General features: G+C 39.1%; 1 protein-coding gene across 6 annotated transcripts in view; it reads right to left on the reverse strand.

Annotated features, from left to right (window-relative positions):
• The window catches only part of fam110b (family with sequence similarity 110 member B), a 140,866-nt gene that overhangs the window by 20,655 nt on the left and 100,006 nt on the right, over positions 1–20,205 (reverse strand). Inside the window, exon 3 of one of the 6 annotated variants that reach the window (XM_080194198.1) lies at positions 9,807–9,912. The exons of the other annotated variants lie outside the window; for them this stretch is intronic. The gene's annotated coding sequence lies outside the window, so the exon portion shown is untranslated. The remainder of the gene's footprint in view (positions 1–9,806; positions 9,913–20,205) is intronic. 6 annotated transcript variants of the gene reach the window in all.

Below are 20,205 nucleotides of genomic sequence, written 5' to 3' on the forward strand. Positions count from 1 at the left end.
GGCAGTTGTCACCCCTTCCCCCCACTAATCACAGGCAGAGTTGCAGTGGACCCCCCTTCCTCCCAATGATCACAGGCAGTGTGGTAGCAGACCCCCCTTTCACCACCTGCCCTCCCACCGATCCCAAGCAGATTGGAAATGGACCCACTTTCGTCTAACCCCCAGCCACCGATTTCAAACAGAGAGCCATAGGACACTTGGCCACTTAGCTCCGCACTAACCCTCACCGATGGAGTGCCCAAATTGGACATATGAAGTATGTCTGTTTCATGCCGATTCCAGATGGGCGAATGCAGTGGTAAAGAGGGAAGTAGGGGTAAAGTTGGGCATGCAGCATATTAAGTCAATTTAAATGCATGCAAATACATTTAAATAGACATCACGCCCATTTTGGGCACGGTACAAATTGTGGCCATTTTTGGGCCTTGGTAAAGGGGGAACTGGTGCAGAGGTGGGCGCAGATTGTGCTAACTGTCGCATGCCCGACTTTACCAAGTTTTTGGGCACAATGCAATGGTAAAATTGGGCCATTGTATCAGTGTCAGAGAGACATGTCTGAAGTGGAAAACTCAATTGAAAGTTAGGAGAAATATTTCTGTTATAAGACATCTCCTGAGGCTCAGACCAAGGTGGGTCAAGATCCATTTCCTAGTTCTGGAAGCTTAGGCCGAGGAAGGGAATATGTTCCTTCCAGTGGTTCTAGTCTTCTGGAAATCAGTGGTTAAATTGAATTTGTAAATAAGAACAAGTTGCGGGGAATTTGAACTTTTGTGTAATATTTCAATCAAGAAGAGAGAAAAAAGTACCCACTTATGGCCAATTGTGCTTTTATATAATTGACAGGAATAAACTAGTTGGGCACTTTGAACTCTATATCCTGTGCATTCTCTTTTTGGTCCTGTAAAGATGTCACACCCACAAGTTTAAAAATGAAAATTTAAAAATTAAATGCAGTCTTGTAAAACAGAAGGACTTCGACAAAAAGCTGAAACATTTCTGGATTATATACGATAAATTACTTTGAAATGCATTGATTCTTTAATACATTATTGTTGTTGTAGGCAACATAGCAGCTTTTAACTTAGCAAGATCTCAAACAGCAGTGACGTGAACATTAATCCATAGAAATCTATTTAAATTACTACACATAAACAGGTCATTGGCCCAACTAGTTTAAAATTAGTTTTAGTACTTTTCCTCTACGGACATTAAATAATAGACCTTTGATTTTATTTTACTCTGACCTAAAGAATACCCACAAATTTAAGAGGGCTATTTTTATTTAAATGGCCTTGCAAGAATCAACTTGACTTTTAAAAATTTCATTTATATACTATATTTAACATAGGAAAATGCCTCAACAAGAATGAAATCAATAAAAGAAAAATGTTGGCAACAAAGAGACATCAGGATAGATGAGCAAAAATTTGTTTAAAGAGATAGGATTTAAGGAGGATCTTAAAGAATGAAGGGAAAAATAGAGAGGTTTAGAGAGAGATCAGGGCAAGGCAGCTGAAAGCATGACCATCAAGGTAGTGTGATTAAAGCTGGAGATTTGCACAATACCAGAATTGGACAAACACTATTGTTCTGAAATAGTTACAGAGGTAGGAAACTGGCAAGGTTATAGAATGAGAATTTTAAAACAGAGGCATTGTTGGTTTGAGAGTTAGTACATATGAGCAATCTCAGGAGTAACAGCAGAATAAGCTTTGCTGTAAGTTGAAATTGGTGGATAGATGTGTGGAGATGTTGTCAAGATGGCTGAAGATTCTCACATCAACAAGGAGGTGCGTGGAGGAGGAGATGGACAAATGGTTAGAGCTGGACAATCATAGGTTGTGGCAGGTATGTATGGCTGGAAGTTGCTTCTGATAAGGCAAGAATGAGAATGGGCAATCTTATGTAGGTGGAAAGATTATATGGTTTCAGATATTCAGTGACAAACCAATCATGATGCCAAATTTCTACAAGATTAAGATACTTCATAATGCAAACATTTTATATGGTCACAAATTAATGATTTCCTGCCTGAAGTGGAAACAATTCAGATAGTGTCTGTGTTGGTAGATCCACAATACAACTTGTGTATGTTGGAATTCCATTTCGGCTTTTTATGAGGAGGAAATTGGTATGGATGCTATCAATTCATTATTATGAAACTGGGTAACATGAGTAAAAGCTGCAACTTCTTTCTATTTATGCATGTATCTCACTATCACAATTGATTATCTATCTGTAAGTTATGTTCTAAACTGGTATACAGCCAAAGAAATACTTTTGAAGTGTATACACCATGGTATTGTGCAACAGTCAATATGCACATAACAAGGTCCCATAATGGGTGGCACGGTAGCACAGTGGTTAGCACTGCTGCTTCACAGCTCCAGGGACCTGAGTTCAATTTCTGGCTTGGGTCACTGTCTGGGTGGAGTTTGCACATTCTCCTCGTGTCTGTGTGGGTTTCCTCCAGGTACTCCGGTTTCCTCCCACAGTCCAAAGATGTGCGGGTTAGGTTGGTTGGCCATGCTAAATTGCCCCTTAGTATCCTGAGATGTGTAGGTTAGAGGGATCAGTGGGTAAATATGTAGGGATATGGGGGTAGGGCCTGGGTGGGATTGTGGTAGCTGCAAACTCAATGGACTGAATGGCCTCCTTCTGTACTGTAGGAATTCTACGATTCTATGAAATAGCGCTTAATAACTGGTCAAATAATTGTTTTTCGTGATGTTGATTAAGGTATGAATATTGTTGAGGACACTTCTGCTTTTCAATGAGTAGTTTTTCACTTCGGGACAGCACGGTGGCATAGTGGTTAGCGCTGCTGTCTCACAGTGCCTGGGACTTGTGTTCGATTCCCAGCTTGGGTCACTGTCTGTGCGGAGTCTGCACATTCTCTCTGTGACTGCATAGGTTTCCATCGGGTGCTCCGGTTTCCCTCCACACTCTGAAAGACATGTTGGTTAGGTGGATTGGCCATGCAAAATTCTCTCTCAGTGTACCCGAATAGGCGCTGGAGTGTGGCCACTAAGGGATTTTCACAGTATTTTCATTACAGTGTTAATGTAATCCTATTTGTGACACTAATAAATAAATTTTAAACTTTATTAGTTGGAATCCCTTCATCACAAAAAAGAGAGTAGCACAGAAAAAGCCACATTTAAAACGTTTTGCTTGATTTATTGGAATATTAAAAAGGTTGTTCCATCATCTTTGCGTTAGCAAAAATTAAAATGTCACAGTGGCTTACTTTGATGAAATGCCTATAGGCATCTCTAGTCTGTTTTAGCTTGTCATCAGAATTTTAATACATCACTAGCGCAACTCTTTATAATGTGTCAGTTATCTTCTCATTAATGATCCCAATAAGCAGTTACCTTTTGCTGTCCAAACTCAAAGATCTTGCTGCAGAGACACAGATGAAACACCAAGAACTTTACACACCAGAGACATCTTGAAGAATTATACATCAGTGAACATTCTCCCATATGTTATGAGGTTTAATTCTCCCCAACAAAGACTTCTGGAATGTTTTTTTGCTATGAAGACATTAACTTCAGTACATATTCTTCAAGAACATTTTTTCAAGTGTCAGCCTTAGAATGGTGGTCGCATTTTCATCTGAGACAGAAGGTTTTTTCACCTCCGAGACAGAAGAAGTGGCACAGTGATTAGCACTGCTACCTCACAGCACCAGGGATCCGGGTTCAATTCCGGTCTCAGGTCATTGTCTGTGTGGAGTTTGCATGTTCTCCCCATGTCTGCATGAGTTCCTCTGGATGCACCAGTTACCTCCTACAATCCAAAAATGTGCGGGTTAGGTTGATTAGGGGATTAGCAGGGTAAATATGTGGGATTATGGAGATAGGGCCTGGGTGGGATTGTGGTTGGTGCAGGCATGATGGGCCAATTGACCTCCTGCAATGTAGGGATTCTATGTTTCTAGGTTTTGGGTTCAAGTCCCACCTCAGAAATTTCACTGCACAATCTATGCCGACACAATAGTGAAATACTCAAGAAGTGCTGCACTCAAGAGTTGTCACTGTTCAGATAAGACATTAAACAAGGTTCACTCTCCAGTCTCAATGCAGGTAAGACACTAATTGAAGAGCAGAAGTATCCTCAATAGTATTCATGCCTAAATTAACATCACCAACAACATTTATTTGGCCAGTTATTAAATTGCTGTTTATGTGGTCTTGCAATATGCAAATTGATCATTGCACATTACAATGGTGTACACACTTCAAAAATATTTCTTTGGCTGTATAGCACTTTGGAACATAATTTACAAATCGTTTATAGCATTGGGCTGCACTCATGGTATAGCACTTTGGAACTGAGATTATAGAAGGTGCTGTACAGATGTGAATCCATTCTCTTTTCCTTTGATCCAGTTGAAACCAAACAAAGTCACAGAAGAAACAGAGATTTCCTTTAATCTACGATAGAATCTCATTAAGGAGTTATTGTATGGATTGACAACTGCCAAAAAGGCACTGTCAGCCTCAATGTCCTAAATTAGGATGATCAGGATATAAACTACAATCACATGTGGCCCTTAATCTGGAAACACTCCAATCCTACAACTCCTACACAGCTATTTGTGCAGTGGGCTCTAGGCAATTAGCATAATTTCAGATAAGCAATGTTTAAAATCCAAGGCTCAAGTCAAAAGGGTCTTCACCTATTTAGCGAGGTTGGCAGTGTAAATTCAGCAGTAAAATTTTGCTAATTTTAAACCATTATTAAAAAGTGAGTATGATCTTTCCTCTTGGTGATGATTAGAGAGCAAGGTTACTGACACTTTATATACAGGTGCCTTATTCTTAAAGGAATTCAGTGCCTTTTAGATATGAACAGCAAAATAAAAACAAATCATCATAATTAGGACATGAGTTTTTTTAAAGCATAGCATTCAGGCTGAAAGCGTCATCAGTTTTCACCTTTGAGAATGAGTTATTTGAAATTTGACAGCTGGAATACACACATCTGGAAAAAATCAAAAACAAAGCCTGCAAATTGCTCAAAAACATGAATAATTCAGTGTTGCATAGGAAATAGAACAAAATTGCTTGTTCTGATTGATGCAATGGAAAAATTTTGGATCACTTTTTTAATCATAGATACAATCAATACACAAATATATTAACCCACAGCAACACTAAGCTTACAAATTACCAAAGGAACATCATCACACTATTCAGAGAATCCCACATGATGAGACTTATTCCCTTTATTGTGCTAAAAAAGACTGAATGAAGGCAAGGATAATGCCTTTAATTCTGAACTCCAGGTTTCTTTGAAAAAGGTAGGGTGCACTTCAGGGAAGTGCTTTTCCTTTTTAAGCTGCACATGTAATTTACTAATCATACCACAAAGAGGAGATCATTTACAGCATTGGGCTGCACCCATGGTACGGGTGTTCTGATTCATCTGGAGCTGATGCCAAATCTGGGTGCAGTGAATGAACATCTGCACTGACGAATGCTGAATAACATCCTGCTCATTTCTGGCTGTCATTGATTTTACACTTTCTAAAGAGCAGACTTCAAATCAAGATACCCTCGTCATGTTTTGATCTGTTTTTGGGGAAGGATGTCAGTACCTTACAAAGCAGCATTGTAAATTAATTCCGAAATATTGTAACCTCACTGAATCCATCCCTCAAGATTACATGGCCTGGTTACAGTTACTCAGAAGCAATGTATTATAGTACCTTATTGCAATCTCAATATATACCAAAGTGCTTTTCAAACAATGAATTACTTCTGAAGTGTAGTCACAGTTGTCATACAACAGTAACCAATATGGGTAAAGTTAGGACTCACAAATGCAAATTAACGCACAACCACTTAATGGCACTGAAGGAGAGGTATTGTTCAGGAGAATTATTCTTTATTGAATAGTAACATGATCTCTTACACAAACCTGAACATGCATAATTTCTCATTGCAAAGGCAGCACTGCCTCAGAACTACCCTGAAGCTCAATGTCAGCAAATAATAGATATTTTGTGATATAATAAGGAATATTACAAATTTGAGTACGACGGCAGCTTTTGCTAAATACTCAGGTAGGTAACTGTGATACCCATAGCCAAATAAAACCTGCTGTTGTGCAGAGACTTGGATAGAGGATATATGAAGCAAACAGCAGAATGACGCAGTGTATTTGGTTCTCTCGTGGAGAGAAAAGTGCCTTACTAACTGTGGGCATGGTATGTATAACCTAATTGATTGTTCAATTCCTAAGAATGCTTGTAGAATTTTAGATTAAAGCCCCTGAGAATTACACACTGCACACGTGATTAGCATGCAGGTACAGCGTATAATTAGGAAGGCAAGTGGAATGCTGGCCTTTATTGCAAGAGGGATGGGGTATAAAAGTAGAGGGGTCTTGCTGCAACTGTACAGGGTATTGGTGAGACCCCACATCTTGAGTACTGTGTACTGTTTTACTCACCTTACTCAGAGACATATTTGCATTGGAAGCACTTCAGAAAATTCACCAGCTAATTCTCAGAATGAATTGGTTGACTTTAAGGTTCAGCAGGAGTAGCCAATTGGAGTTTGGGAGAATGAGAGATGATCTTACTAAAACATACACGATTCGGAGTGGAATTGACAGAATGGATGCAAGAGCAGGTTTTCCCTCGTGGTGAATCTAGAACTATAACGCACAACTTTAAAACAAGGGTTCTCCTATTTATGTCTAGAGATACAAACGCAAGAAGTGGGAGCAGGATTAAGCCACTTGGCTTCTCAAGTCTGTTTCGCCATTCAATAAGACCACGACTGATCTAATTTTAATGTCGATTTCACATTTCTGCCTACCCCTCACCCCCTTGTTTATCAAGAATCTATTTTAAGGACATTCAAAGACTAACCTAACCATCTTGTGAGAAAAGAGAATTTCAAAGCCTTGCAGCCCTCAGAAATAATTTGCCTCATTCAGTTTTAAAAAAAGGGGTTGTTCATTTAAAACTAGTTCTAGATCCTCCCAAAGGAGAAAACATTTCCATATCCACCCTGTCAAGTCCCCTCAGGGTCTTACATGATTCAATCAAGTTGGCTCTTACTCGTCTAAATTTGGGGGATGAAGTTTAGTTCAGCATTTCCTCATGCCCATTCCAGGTATTAATGTAGTAAAGCTTCTCTGAACTGCTTCCAATGCATTTACATCTTTCCTTAAATAAGGAGACCAGTAATGTACAGATACTTCAGATGTGGTCTCACCAATGCCTTGTATAACTGAAGCCTAATCTCCTACTCTTGTATTCAATTCCTCTTGGAATTAGCTTTCCTAATTACTTGTGCACTTGCATGCTAATCTTTTGCGATGCATGCACTATGACACACTGATCTATCTGCACCTCAGGGCTCTGCAATCTCTTACCATTTATATATGTTTTTATTGATGGGTTGATGGGTTTTTGATGAGAGAGGGGATTAAGGGTTATGGGGAGAGGGCGGGAATGTGGAACTGAGCCACGACAGATCAGCCATGATCTTATTGAATGGCGGGGCAGGCTCGAAGGGCTAGTTGGCCTACTCCTGCTCCTATTTCTTATGTTCTTATGTTCTTATACACCTTTCCAAAACATTCAACCTCATATTTCCCCACATTATGCTTCATTTTTCAGATCTTTGCCCACTCACCTAATCTATTCATATTCTTTTTGTAGCCTCAAGTCCTTAAAAGAACAAAGGAGAATAAAGAAAATTACAGCACAGGAACAGGCCCTTTAGCCCAGCACTGACCATACTGCCCATCTGAACTAACATCCCCTACCCTTCTGGGGACCATTTCCCTTCTATTCCCAAGCAATTCATGCATTTGTCAAGAAGTCCCTCAGATGTCACTATTGTATCTGCCTCCACTATCTCCCCCAATAGCGGGTTCCAGGCACCCACTACCCTCTGTTAAAAAAAACTTGTCTCATACATATCTTTTAAACCTTGATCCTTGCACCTTAAAAGAAGAAAATTATCCTCTTCACAACTTACTTTCCTACCTATCTTTGCATCATCAACAAATTTAGCAACCAAAACATCAGTCACTTCACCCAAATCGCTTATATGAATCATACACAGTTGAGGCATCTGCACTGATCCCTGTGGCACACTACTTGTTACATCCTACTAACTGGAAAATGACCCATTTCTGTCTACTCCATAAAAAGGTTGTTAGTCTTTGGAATTCTTTTCCATGGAGAGCAATAGAAGCTGCATCATTGAACATAGTCAAAGCTGAATTAAACAGATTTTTGATTAAATGAGAGTCAAGAGTTATGGGGCTACAAATCAGATCAGCAATGATCTGACCGAATGACAGAGCAGGCGCCAGGGGTCAAATGCACCACTGTTGTTCCTGTTTCTTATAAGCATGCAAAAAGTCCCATTTTTATGGCTTGGATGATTCAAGATACAACTTCCAATGATAAAAATATTTACAATGGCATTTAAATTCTTGAAAACATAATGACAATAGCATACATTTGCTAGCACCATTAAGAATACATCAAGGTAATTAGCATCACTATTTAAGTATAATCAAAGGCAAAGAGATTTCATGCTGCTGTGTCTGCTGCCCACTGCGTCTAAGATAACCTAAATTGACTGTTTTGCCACTTGAAAACAAATTCACTTGTCTCCTGCATTGCATTTATCATTTTAAAAAAAGACACATTCACAGAATTATAGTCTTGGATATGGACCATAAATCACTGTTTTCCCCACAATGTAAAACACACTCCAAATAACTAGATTATTCAGTTGTTCTTCATAACTACGGTTTCATCCCAACAGGGTTAAATACTCAAGTGTATCATCAGCAAATGTAATGCTGTCCTTGTGTATTGCAAGATTGGAAGAACTAACTTGTATTTAATATCACTGACAGTGATGTTTAGTTCTTTTAATGGTATGCATGCTGTACATATTTCCTATAAGTTTGGATCATTCTCTGTAGATATGAGAGGTGGACAAAGTGAGAAAATATATGTATATTTAGTAAATTTAACCATTAACTACAGTGAATGGATTACTTGATTTTAATTTTATAATTATAGATCAAAAGCTGTATTCAGGGCAGTGAGAGAAGGCTGGAAAATGGGGATTAGGATGTACCTTGAAGGGCTGAATGTCTGTATTAATTTTCCAAAGAACAGTTACAAGTCATGAGCCTGACAAGAAGCTGAAAAGAAACACTAGCTTCCTTGTCGGAGATCAATTATCTCAGCCCCAGGACATCACTGTAGGAGTTCCTCAGGAGTTGTGTCCTAGGCCCATCTGTCTGCAGCTGCTTCATTTACAACCTTTTTAAACCATTGTAAGGTCACAAATAGGGATAGCTGCTGATGATCACACAGTGCTAGAACATAAGAAATGGGAGTAGGTCATTCGTCCCTTGAACCTGCTCCGTCATTTAGTAAGGTCATGGCTGATCTGACAATGGTCTTAATTCCACTTTCCTACCTGCCCCCCACATAACTCTTGACTCCCTTGTCAATCAAAAATCTATCTCAACTTGGTATCATTCCCAACTCTGTCTATAGACAGCAAGACCTGGACGACATTCAAGCTTGGGATGGTAAGCAGCAAGTAAGAATTATGGTGTCAGGCAACGATTACCATTAAGATTAAATCTAACCATGTCTCTTGATATTCAATGGCACTGTCATCACAATTCCCCCACTATCAACATGCTTGGGAATTACCATTGACCAGAATTGGACAAGACATGTAAATACTGTGGCTGCAAGAGCAGATTAGGGGCTAGGAATTCTGTAGTGGGTAATTTACCTTCTGACTCCGCAAAGCCTGGCTTCCATCTAAGGGACAAATCAGGAGTGTGATGGAATATTTTCCACTTGCCAGGATGACAGCACTCAAAGAAGCTTGACACCATCTAGGACAAAACAACGTACTTGATCAACACCCCATTCACCACCTCAAACATTCATCCCTCCACCAATACACGGTGGCAGCAGTGAATACCATACATAAGATGCAATGGGCTTGCAAAGCCTCCTTCAGCACACTTTCCAAACCTGTGACCTCTATCTTCTAGAAGGACAAAGGCAGCAGATTCATAGGAACATCACCAGCTACAAGTTCCCCCTCCAAGCCACACACTTGGAACTATAATCGCTGTACCTTCACTGTTGCTGGGTCAAAAATCTGGAACGCTCTTCCTAACAGCACAGTGGGTGTATCATACACCAGATGAAGTGTAGTGATTTAGGTTGGCGGTGCACCAACACCTTCTCAAGGACAATTAGCAATGGGCAACAGATGCTGGTCTTGCCAGTCTTGCTCAAATCCCCTGAACATTAACATATACAGCAGCAATTTGCTGAGTAAGAAAGAAAATGACGACCTTGTCTTGCATTTTATTAGGACTCAAGTAATAGTTTCCATAACTAACTGGCTTATTTCAGGCAAAGTGTTCATGAATCAGCCATCATTGCAGTTGTCATTGCAACCCATTAAGCCTGTGAAATAGTCAATGCAAAACAGTTTGGATTGTTCACTTCATATTGTTCAGTCCCAAGATGAGTGGGTTAGGTGGATTGGCCTTCTAAATTAACCCTAGTGTTAGGGGGATTAGCAGGGTAAATATGAGGGGTTGCGGGAATAGGGTCTGGGTGGGATTGTGTTTGGTGCAGACTTGATGGGCCAAATGGCCTCCTTCTGCACTGTAGCGATTTTATTCTATATGATTATAGGACACTGAGCTCACATACCCATTGATAACCAGTGGCCATGTGATCGGGTAAAATAGCTGTACATTTTTGGACAGACTGTTTTTGTAATCCTTCCAACGAATAAGCAAATATCTTGTACAAATTTCTCAGGACCAACAACGTTGGTATTGTTGGAGAAATGGGGAATGGCACGGAATTGGATTCACTATGCCCTTCTACACTAAAAAAACACCTGGGACTTCAGCAATGGGACACAGATCAGAAACCAGATAACCTTGTCAGCTGGTGAGAATATTAGTTGCATTGATGCAGCATAATCATTACAAAGGACAACTGCAGAAAACAAAGGTATTTGGCACAAGCCTACCTGTCCAACTCAACCCTACAGAATAATCATGTAACAAGTGTACTAAGGAGGATATTAAAAACAAAGTTTAAAAGTTTATTTATTAGTCGCATTCACACTGCAATGAAGTTACTGTGAAAATCCCCGTGTCACCACATTCTGGCACTGTTCGGGTACACTTGGAGAATTTAGCATGGCCAATTCAACTAACCAGTGCATCTTTGGACTATGGGAGGAAACCGGAGCACCAGGAGGAAACCCAATGCAGACATGGGGAGAATGTGCAAACTCCACACAGATAGTGACCCAAGCTGGGAATCGTACCCAGGCCCCCTGGTGCTGCAAGGCAGCAGTGCTACCACTGTACCACCTAACAATACTCAACTTTAAGTGGTGCTGTAGCGAAATAAAGGGCTTCAAATTAAATATTAGCATATGATCGTGTAATCTGTTTTGTGAAATTGTTTGGCATTTCAATGCAAGTGCTTTCTTTTTGATATGAATTAGTCTAATTAGAAGGCTGAGCTGTTAGAAATGCATTTCTACTATTTTAAAATCTACTTTGCTGTTAAGATTCATTCTTATAGCGCAATTCAATGAAATAAAATTTGTAATTAAAGCCACCAGAGATCTTTGTAATGCAAAACATCGGCAATGCCTTGTCAGATCATCTTCATCAGATGAATAAATGGCTAAGGGAAACCAAGTAAAAATTGAAATGCTTTGTGATGGTTCACCCAGAGAAAGACTATCAAACTAGTGACTGATTTCTATAGAAAAAGACTTTTAAATGAATGTTCCAGTAATGCATGTGGGAAGAATTGGAGACACAGCTACGTGGATTCACAGCAAAGTCATCGATCTCCTGTGGTACTGCTCACAGAATCTCTCAGACCCTGAATGCAGTTTCCGATGATTTTCCTGCTGCAAACAATCAGCAATTCGACAAATCTATTAGAGCACTATATCACACAACTAACACAAAGCTAGCAGTTTTAAGTACAACGTTAATTGGCTTTCCACTACAGGGCGAGTATCTTTTATTTGAAGCCCTTGGGGCTGATTGTATTCAGATATTTTCAGTTTTCGGATCTAGCATCTGTAGGCCTAGGTCTACTTATATTACAATAGCCTAAATTTAGGCTAGCTTCACTCTACAAATACTCAGTTGTTTCTCCATTTATCAACTCACACATCCTACTTCTCACCCGTTAACGCTAATTACACATGCAACATATTACATTGCTTTATTAACATGCAAATTAAATTCAAAGTCATTTGGGGGAAATCTACTCCATGCAGCATTTGCCACAGCTGATGCTAACAAACACTTTCTTGGCAGGGCTGATCGGCATGCCACCAAAACCAGCAGCCAGCCAGACAAATATGGGCTGCTACTGCAAGCTCAATGGCAATAATAATGATCAGTTCATATTGTACACATTTCACACAAATGGAAGTAAATAGAATGGCTTGAAAAGCAAGAGTAAAAAGTCTGACAACACCAGATTTAAGTCCAACCGATTTATTTGATAGTACACTCACTAGCTTTTGGGGTTAGCCCCTTCGTCAGTCCAACGCCGGCACATCCACATCTTGAAAAGCAAGATGCAGGCATTCAGTTTTTGGGTGTATGACAGATCTGTCACCTTATTTTCTTCCTTTGCAGCAGCAAATGTACTTTATTGGCAATAACTGCTTTGGCACACACCAAGGACATGAAAGGTACTGTATAAAATGCACACTTTTCTTTAGTAAACAAATCAAAATTTAAACACTGCTCTGTACTTTGCTGTTGAAGTGCTTCAAGTTGCATTGTGAATTAACAGAATCCAATAGAATAAATAGCTTTTGTTTCATAAATTTGAGCAGGAAATACAAACACACAAAATGCCAAATTAAACAAACCCATTAAAATAAATACACAATGTCTGATCAAATACCGTGCCTGTGTTTTTGCATTGTTCCCCATTGCACAGAAACAGAACACATTTTAGGAAGCTATATATGGTACTAATCTGAAAAACACCCTGAATAACAGATCACAATCCATACCTTAAGCATGGACTGTCAAGTTCCAGCCAGAGCAAAGACGAATAATTGATATCAGCATTTCCTGATGTTAACTCTGCTTATGTCATGTGTATACAGCATGGAAGATGTAAAACAAATAAGCACTTAGTATTTTTGTTTTGCGGATATACTGATGAAAACGCAGATTGTGTCCCTGTAAATCCGGCACTAAAATGAGGAAGTCTATTGAGAATCATCACAAGTGAAATAGTGTTTCCCTGGGGTCAAACAAGAACACTCTGATCACATGTATGCACAAAAACTAATCTGGACAGACTTCAACATGAAAACAAATGCTATCTTTATCTTGCAATGTTACTTCCATGCGAAAATATCTCATTGGCATGAAGTCTGTTGAACTGAACAGAACTGCATGATTCATGTCGGGCTGAACGATGAATGCTTATCGCTTCCTATTACAAATCTGATTTAAATCAAAGAAAGCATCTCTTTCTAGCTAGTGGTTAGTGCGATCAAGGCTATGACACAAACAGGAGCAACATCAAACATCTGCTACCAAGAGCTGTTCATCCGTATCATGTGGCTCACAGTGAACTATGCGTTCGTAAACCATCCATATTAAATGCATTTTTCATGAATGTTGAAGAGGTGTTCAGTGGAGCATCTCATTTATATTTCTGATATCTGGATATTCCTGTCTGAGAAAGGTGGATAACAATTAGACTGCTCGGAATGCATTGTCAAAGAGTAGTAAAATAAAACGTGAAGGTAACATTTCAGTGGCACAGGTACAAGTATCAGGAGTTTGAAGCATCCATTTTACAATCTGATACTTTCACGTAATTGTCATCAAGCCACTGAGACAAAATCAGTTAAATTGGATACGATCTAATGAAACACTCCGCTGATGGAGGTTACTGGCACTCCGGAAAGTCATGTACATTTACATGGATGTGACATGGATCTCCATAAGGATCAGGACAAAAAATTAAATTTAGCCCAAAAAGAGTTGGAATCCTTTTTTAAATGCAGGTAATACTCATGATGAGTACACCAAGTTTCTAATTAAAATAATTAGATATTACAAATACAACACTTTGTAATTATTCTGTTATTAAAGAAAGGAAGATGAACCATCCACAACCAAATTAAGAAAGTTAAAAATTGGATCAAACTGAAAGAAAAAGCATACAATTATGCAAAGATTATTGATAGGGCTGAAATTTGGGAAAATATTAGAAAACATCAATGGCTGACTAAAACAAAGGCAGAAAATATGTCCCATGAATAAAGTCGCAAAGAATATAAAAATAGAAACTAAGAATTTTCACAAATATATAAAAAGGAAGAGAGAAGCTAAAGTAAACATTGATCTCTTACAGGGGCGAGTTTGGGAAGTTAATAATGGGAAACAAAGAAGCAGCAGATTGGAACAGTATTTTATATCATTATCGTTTCTCTAAAAGCATCCCAAATAATAGGTGGGAATCATGGAACAAAAGGGAAAATCTTAAAGCAATCATTGTTACAAGAATAAAAAGTACTAGACAAAATAATGGGATCCAAAAGTCTAAATTATAGGGTCTCAAAAAAATAGGCTACAGAGATAATGAACGTATTGGCTACAATCCTCCAAAGGTCACTAGGCAGCAGTTTGGAAAACTGCTGTAACATTCTGATTACAGAAAGTAAGGAGACAGAAAGCTCAAAACTAAAGGCTGGTTAAGAAAAATGCTAGAATCCATTATTAGTAGTAAGATTTGCTAATGATGCAAAAATAGGTGAGAAAGCAAGTTTTGAGGAGGACACAAAGGCTGGAATTTTCTGTCCTCCCCAGAGGCGGTGAGCTTTTGGCCACCGACAGGATCTTCTGGTCCCACCGAAGTCAACAGCAATTTGTACGGCTCATTTGAGTGGGGGAGGGGAGGTTCCAATTCAGCGTTACCATAAGCTCCTGCTGGCAGGAATAGCCAGAAAAATCCATCTAAAGAGTATACAAGGGGATACAGATAGGTTAAGTGATTTGACAGATGAAGTATAACACGGGTAAATATGTTGTATCAACTTTGATATGAAAAATTTTAAGAGAGAGACTGTAGTACAGAGGGATCTGTGTGTCCTCCTACATGAGACACAGAAATTTAGCATGCAGGCAACTAATTGGGTGGGCAATAAAATATTGCCTTGAAGGTTCACTAGATTGATTCTATAGATGAGGGGTTTGTCTCACGAAATGAAATTGGTCTAAAGAATGAGGGAAGATCTAATTGACGTGTATAAGATGATAAGGGAGATTAACAGGTACATGTGGCGAGGATGTTTCCTCTTGTATGGCAATCTAGAACAAGAGGTCATAATTTTAGGATAATGGGTGGCAGATTTAAACATAGATGGAGGAGAAATTACTTGTCTGTGGAATTCACTACCCAGAGCACGGCAGATGCTGGGACTTTGAGTTAATTTAAGGGAGAAGTGGACAGATTTTTAATTAGTAAGGCTATGGATAGGAAAGTGGAGTTGAGGCCAAAACCAGATGAGTCCTGATCTTGCTGAATGGTGAAGCAGGATCAAAGGGCCATATGACTTACATAAGAACATAAGAAATAGGAGCAGGAGTAGGCCATCTAGCCCTTCGAGCCTGCTCTGCCATTCAATAAGATCATGGCTGATCTGAAGTGGATCAGTTCCACTTTCCCGCTTTCTCCCCATAACCTTTAATTCCCTTGTCTGTCAAAAACCTGTCTACCCGTAACAAATATATTTAGCGAGGCAGCCTCCACCACTTCAACGGGCAGAGAATTCCAGAGATTCACCACCCTTTGAGTGAAGAAGTTCCTCCTCAACTCTGATCTAAACTGCACCATTCTTGAGGCTGTGTCCTCTAGTCCTGCTATCCTTTCTAAGGGGGAAGAATCTCTCTACCTCTACCCTATCCATCCCCTTCATTATCTTATACGTCTCTATAAGATCCCCCCTCATCTTTCCAAACTCCAACGAGTACAGACCCAGTCTATTTAGTCTCTCTTCATAGTCCAACCCCCTCATCTCTGGTATCGGCCTAGTGAACCTCCTCTGCACTCCCTCCAAGGCCAATATATCCTTCTGCAAGTGCAGCGACCAAAACTGCACACAGTACTCCAGCTGCAGCCTCACCAGTACCCTGTACAGTTGCAGCAAGACCTCCCTGCTTTTATATTCTATCCCCCTCGCTATAAAGGCCAACATTCCATTCGCCTTCTTGATCACCTGCTGGACCTGCAGACTGGGTTTTTGCGACTCGTGCACAAGGACCCCCAGGTCCCTCTGCACTGTAGCATGCTGCAGCTTTTTGCCTTTTAAATAATAATTCCTCCTACTATTATTTTTGCCAAAGTGGGTAACCTCACACTTGCTAACATTATACTCCATCTGCCAGGTCCTCGCCCACTTGCTCAACCTATCAGATCACTCTGCAGACTTTCCACACCTTCCACGCAATTTGCTTTTCTATTCATCTTCGTGTCATCAGCAAATTTCATTACCCTACACTCAGCCCCCTCCTCCAGATCATCTATATAACTGTTAAATAGTTGAGGCCTCAGCACTCATCCCTGCGGCACTCCACTAGTCACCAACCGCCAACCAGAATAGCACCCATTGATACCAACTCTCTGCTTCCTATTAGACAGCCAATCCTCTAACCATGCTAGCACCTTACCCCCAACTCTGTGCACCCTAACCTTCTGCAGCAACCTTTTATGAGGCACCTTATCAAACACCTTTTGGAAATCTAAAAACACCACATCCACCGGTTCCCCTCTGTCTACCACTCCTCCTGCTATTTCTCAAGTTCTGTTATCATAAATATCCATACTAAAATAACAGAGGTTACAGGTGAATACAAGTTGATCAAAACTTGTGAAGTGCTGTGGTGGTCAAATGTTAAATGTAGTCTGAATGAAGATTGAACGTCTGCTGACACTATCCAGAAAATGTGAAAAACAATTTAGTGCATTAGAAGCTAATAGAAAGTAAGTTTTGAAAAGTAAAAAAAAGTTTTTCATCAATAAGAGCCACTACAGACTTTGGGATCTTACTGAAGCCAATGGAAAGATTACGTCAGTTTGATGTATCTAACACTGCCAAAATCAAGTCTCCCAAGAAACGCATCTTGGAAATATGTAATTTTGTTTTGCAACCACATTTCTACGTGCAAAGCTGAAGCAGTCCCAGCAGCAAATTCAATAATATTGAAAGCCTTTGCCAATGTTAGCAGGAGACTTTGGCAGGAATCCTCTCACTATATATTTTTTCAAAGCTTTAAATAGATTATTTTCCGTAAACTAAGGAAAACTACTCGCACACAAGCAAGCGCTAAGTAAATGTTAACTTACTATTGACAGTGACCTTGTTGAAATACAGATTCCACCTATTGTGTTGTTATATTTACCCTTATTTTATCAAAGACAATGAAATATAACAACAGAAAAATGAAACAACATTCCTGAGCGTTAAATAAAGAGCATTGTTGATTGAAGCATATTGGACCACAGTTTTATAAACAAACTATGCAGATCATAATCATGCCAACTCAAAATAAACTCCTTGCAAAGGTTAATACCAAAGTGATTACAGCTGGGTGACCTTGTCCCAATGATCAAGATAATATAAATATAAGCAGTATTCCCAAACATCAAATTACACCTTATGGTGATATTGCTGCTTATAAATAAGCCCAATAATATTATTTGACCTTTATTTCTTACTTCACTGTATTCTCAGCCAGGCAAGTGGAATGTCAGAGGTTTCTATGAAAAACCTAAATTTTAATTTCGCTTTTTAGGTTCAGATATAAAATGGTAACTCTTTTAAGATAGAGGCAAAAATGATGCAATGAGGGTGAGAAAAAGATACATCTGATGAAAATTATTTAATTTAAAGACTCTTTTTGACCCGGAGCTTACTGCAGACACTATACGTGATATACTACTGCGACTTGCACTGCTGTGCCAAAGAAAGCATGCTTTAAGCATGTAACAAACCCACCTGCAGGCTTTGAACGTTCTGAAAACTTGAAACAGATAATCCACTTTCACAAACAAACAGGTTTTCTTAAAGGCTGTAGGGAGATTCAAATGGCACCAAGCACTTTACAAATCCAGCTTGACACACCATGAGAGATGTACTCCAAGTGATGTTAAACCAGAGAAGTGTGGTCAAATCCAAAACTCCCTCCCTAAAAGCACTGTGGGTGTTTCATCACATGGGCTAGGCAGCAGCGGTTCAAGATGGCAACTCACCACCACCACCATCTTTGAGGATAAATTGGGGATTGGAAATAAACGCTGGCTTTGACACTGATGCTTGTACCCATAAATGAAAAAAAAACCTCTTAAAATGTGTCACTGTACCTCAGGGTTCTGACTACAGTTATACTATCCCTTTGTGAAACAGAAACCACTTTGCAGTCAGGCCATAAAATACAAACAGGAACGACAAGTATAAAGCTATTTGAACCTTACTAATGGAGCAAACACAGCTCCATTGGAGAATTGATTTGAGGAATGGGTGCCAAGGTCTGTTCAAGCTTCAAAGAAATACTGTACATAAATTGTAGGAGTTATCGTTTGCTTGGAAACCCTCCTGCAGCAATAAGGATTCTACTTGTACATTTTCACAATAAAAAAATTCCAGTTTACGTAGAGCTACAGGAATGCAAAAAGAAAAAAAAACTGTCTGATTAATGGACACTATCCAGCTGGCCGTGGGTCAGATCTGAAATGTATAGTTGATCTTTCTGCTTCTTTACATGCAAGTGCCAATAAATGATGTTAACAATTGTAGTCTTTTCCTATGGGGTCCAGTGTTATCTTTTCACATATTTAACTGACAGGTCTCCTGGGAAATCAATGTAAATTCAGTGTGCAATGTTACTGCAAAATAACAACTGTTATGCAATATAAGACATTCACTCTGGGATCTGAATCCTGGTCATTCGTGTGAGGCCTTAATTTCCTTTTAGTAGCAAAAACATGTTATTAGAAGCTATTATGGTTAGGTTTTTTTGTAATTGCAACTGTCCCATGAATACTGCTGAAATAAAAAATGACATGCTGTTGAAACTTGTCTTGCACTCATCAAGACAGATTCAAGACTGCCAAATTTCAAAGGAGCAACAATTCATATTGCATGAGAAAAGGGTGCAGATTGTTAGGTATTATCATGGAGAATGCACCAGGGAACTAAAGTCTCACACTCTTAACTCAAAAACATGCACAATGCCTGAATACGTTCATTTTGCCTACAAAGTAGTTTAATTCTGGTCTAAAGTCATTAAATTGAGACACCTTTGCATTTGGCAAAAACCAATACTTCATGAACTAGTGTAAATACATTTAAGATTTATGTCAAAAGGTTACAAAAATCCATTGGATTTTAATTTTTAAAGATTTCTTTTTAAATAACACTGATAAATCTCAGTAAAACAACAGCAGTGCCTGAGTGCACACATTTTGCTCAAGTACATGTTGGTTCAGATGCACTGCTTTCCAGGAGGAGCTGAGTAAACTCTGGGACAAGCAGAGTAAAGGCACCTTTGATTTTGCCATCCAAAAAAATGGACATGATGTTCACTATTGAAAATAACTAAAACTAAACAGCTCAGGTAAAGTGAGCAAGCTGCAAATTGGAAGCTGTCCTCAACTCAGAGCATGCAACTGGAGTGCATTTAAACTGTTGATGTAAACCAGTAAATTAATATAAGTAAGGTCTATTTGAGTAAAGGTATGATGCAGTTCAAGAGTTAAATGGAATAAAAATGAGAGAGAAGTGTATTTTTGCTTCAGATCAGTTTAGTTTTTAGCACCCGACTTACATTAGACGACAGGTCCAGTGCTGACAACAAACTGTTTTACATCTAGGTTTCAAGAGAGTAGCTATAGTGAAATGACTCCTCAAATTTCTACTGATAAATTTGCCTTCCTCATTCTGCTGATCAGACTTGGACATCATTATATATAAACTGTACTGCTAGGGTAAGGCCAGGCATTACTTGTGTGAACTCTGGAATTATGGTCTCCCAAAACCTGAATTAAAACAGTGCCAATAAAAAAGCAACTTTATTTAATAACTCAAA

Source organism: Carcharhinus amblyrhynchos, chromosome 8 (genome assembly GCF_965287045.1).
Source record: "Carcharhinus amblyrhynchos chromosome 8, sCarAmb.v2.hapA, whole genome shotgun sequence".
Lineage (NCBI taxonomy): Eukaryota > Metazoa > Chordata > Chondrichthyes > Carcharhiniformes > Carcharhinidae > Carcharhinus > Carcharhinus amblyrhynchos.